General features: G+C 39.3%; 1 non-coding gene across 1 annotated transcript; it reads left to right on the forward strand.

Annotated features, from left to right (window-relative positions):
* The first annotated feature begins 1,255 nt into the window (after positions 1–1,255).
* Positions 1,256–1,362, forward strand: LOC141625048 (small nucleolar RNA R71). The gene has a single exon (XR_012534847.1). It is a non-coding gene; the product is annotated as a small nucleolar RNA R71 (small nucleolar RNA).
* The last annotated feature ends 1,416 nt before the right edge of the window (positions 1,363–2,778 follow it).

Below are 2,778 nucleotides of genomic sequence, written 5' to 3' on the forward strand. Positions count from 1 at the left end.
AATAGCACTACTCACTTTGGTAAAGGCAATAGTCTCTAGCTTTCGGATGGATTTCTTCCTAGTAAGAATATCCTTCATCTACTTTGCATAGGCCGGAATATGATTGATCAATTCCGTGAATGGGATTGAGACTTCTAAGTTCTTCACAATTTCCATGAACTTTCTAAGTTGATCATCAAGCTTAGGCATAGCTTGCCGACTTGAGAATGGAAGTCTAATCACAATAGGCTCTTTTTCCTTAGCCTTCTCTTCATTCTTCTTCTTTGAAACTTCATTGGTGGTAGGATCTACCTCCTTAGAGTTCTCCATAGCTCTTTTCTTGTCACTACCATCCATAACATCTTCATCAATTGGCCTCTTTGGCCATTCATATCTTGTACAACTCCTCAAATGGATGACACTCACCGTCTTATGTCTTGGAGGATTACCTTGAGGTCGTAATTGCCCCTTTTGTCTTTGAGAGCTAGAAGATGCTAATTGGGTTATTTGAGTTTTCAACATCTTGGTGTGGGCTAGTATGTTTTTGATGGTGATATCTTTGGCCTGGCTATCTTTTTGCATTTGGCTGAAAAATTCTTGTTGGTTCTTTTGCATTTGGAGGACCGCTTTTTGAACATCAAAGTTTTGGTCATTTGGTTGGTTGTAGAAAGGTTGATTTTGGTAACCTTGGCGTTGGTTGAAAAAGGGTCTTTGAGCATGGTTTCTCATTGGAGGTGGGGTGTATGTTTGTTGGGAGTTTTGGACATTTTGGCTCTTGTATGAAAGATTTGGATAGAATTTGGTGTTCTCATTATAGTAGTTGGAATAAGGGGTACCATTCTTGTATGCTTGGAAAGCATTAACTTGTTCACTTGTTCCCCTACATTCATTTTGATCATGTCCCAAGGTTCTACAACTTTCACATACTCCACTTGGGATTGAGGATGATGCCACCATAGCATTAACATGTTGTTTGGGTGATTTGGAAGCTTCATCAAGCTTAGCCATGGCCTTCTCAAACTTCAAATTGATGGTGTCGATGTGAGCACTTAATTGAGCACCCAATTGAATGATGGAATCTACCTCATGCTTTCCTCCTCTTGTGGCCTTTTGAGGCCTACTATATTGGGAATTATGAACCGCCATCTCTTCGATTTTGGCCCATGTTTGATTGTCATCAACTTCGGTAAACATACCATTGGATCCCATATTGAGAATATTGCGGGAATCTTCATATAAACCGTTCCTAAATTGTTGCACAAGGAACCATTCACTAAGCCCATGGTGTGGACAAGAACGACAAGTGTCCTTAAATCTCTCCCATGCTTCATATAACGATTCCTCATCCCTTTGTTTGAACCCGGTGATTTCGGCTCTCAACATATTAGTCTTCTCCGGAGGGTAGAATTTCTTGTAGAAGACAAGTGCTAACTTCTTCCATGAATCAATACCAAGGGTAGCCTTGTCTAGGCTCTTCAACCATTGGTTTGCGGTACCAATCAAAGAAAAAGGAAATAATACCCATCGGATTTTGTCTTGAGTAACTCCGGTTTGAGAAATTGCATCACAATAGTCACAAAAAGTCTCCATATGTGAATGAGGGTCTTCACTAGGCATCCCTCCAAATTGACTTCTTTCAACTAATTGTATGCATGCGGATTTGGCAATGAAATTACCGGTTAAATGTGGTGGTGTAGGAGTACCGTTTTGTAGGTTATCCTCGGTTGGTACGGAATGTGATGAAAATTTAGGCATTGTAGGTTGATTTTGTGGTGGATTTTGAATTGGGTTATCCTCTCCTTCTCTTGCAAAAAGGGTTGGTAAACTCAATGTTATTTGGTTGAATGTCCACAATCTCTCCAATACCTACAATTCTGGAATTGCCTCTAGCAACTCTTCCATTGTTGGTTAAGGTCCTTTCAATCTCGAAATCAATAGGTAACAAATTACCTAGTGATCTCCTAGTCATGCAAAATATCAAACAACTCGAAAACAATTAAAACAACCTTCAGGAGATTGACTTCCCCAAGGTAAAGAAAGACACAACTAAAAACAATTAATGAAAATCAAATCAATTGAACACCGTCCCCGGCAACGGTGCCATTTTTGGTCCGGTTAAAACTCGTCGTCAAAAGCTACCAACCAGAACAATATTTATAACTTCACAAACTACTCTTAGTAAAGAGGTAAGTAAAGGTTGGATCCCAAGGGACGGGTATTGATGTAGGATTCTCAATTGTAAATAGCTATGTCTTAGGGTGTCACAATCTGGGTTTGAGGTGATGTGTAACCTAAACTAATCAACAAAATGAAAGTAAAGTAATGAAAACAAAGCAAAGCAATTAAAGAGGTTTGTAAACAAATGATTAAAAGCACTAGGGTATCATGGGTTTATCGGGGATTCATGAGAGTATATCATACAAACATGTTCTCAATTAGATGCAAGCACTTATTGTTGTGATGGGATCGAGTTAGTGTATATCTTACAATCCCTAGGAAGGTTTGGGTCCCGGAGCCGAGTCGTCTAGACTGTACAACACCTACAAGTCGACGTAATCCTTCCTATTCAACTCTATGCATAGTCTAATGAGGCTCGAGTTGGTTTATATCTTACAAGCCTCATTGAAACGATAAGGGATGGCGAAAAACTGCAAGGATTCATAGGCTTGCATTTCATCAAACATAACATGTGCATAAGTTGAAACCACAACAAGCAAGCAAATTAATTATGAAAACATATTAGATTAAGCATAGATCAATCCCCATGTTTGTTTCCCCTAATTCCCCATTAACCCTAGC

The sequence above is a fragment of the Silene latifolia genome, chromosome X (assembly GCF_048544455.1).
Source record: "Silene latifolia isolate original U9 population chromosome X, ASM4854445v1, whole genome shotgun sequence".
Taxonomy (NCBI): domain Eukaryota; kingdom Viridiplantae; phylum Streptophyta; class Magnoliopsida; order Caryophyllales; family Caryophyllaceae; genus Silene; species Silene latifolia.